Source organism: Corvus brachyrhynchos, unplaced genomic scaffold (assembly GCF_000691975.1).
Source record: "Corvus brachyrhynchos isolate BGI_N302 unplaced genomic scaffold, ASM69197v1 scaffold48, whole genome shotgun sequence".
NCBI lineage: Eukaryota > Metazoa > Chordata > Aves > Passeriformes > Corvidae > Corvus > Corvus brachyrhynchos.
Window position 1 is genome coordinate 4355522 of NW_008240027.1, and position 212 is coordinate 4355733.

Below are 212 nucleotides of genomic sequence, written 5' to 3' on the forward strand. Positions count from 1 at the left end.
CCGCCGCACACACACACGCACACACACGCGCGCACACACACACGCACACATACACTCGCACACACACGGAGCCGGGCTGAGCACTGCATACATTAGGACACTCGGGCAGTATGGGAAATGCAGTCCAGGACCGGCGCCCACCCGCCGGCTGCCCGCCAGCCGTGGCCCCCGGAGTTGCCCAAACGGGGCGTCGGGGGCTGCTCCTCTCCCAG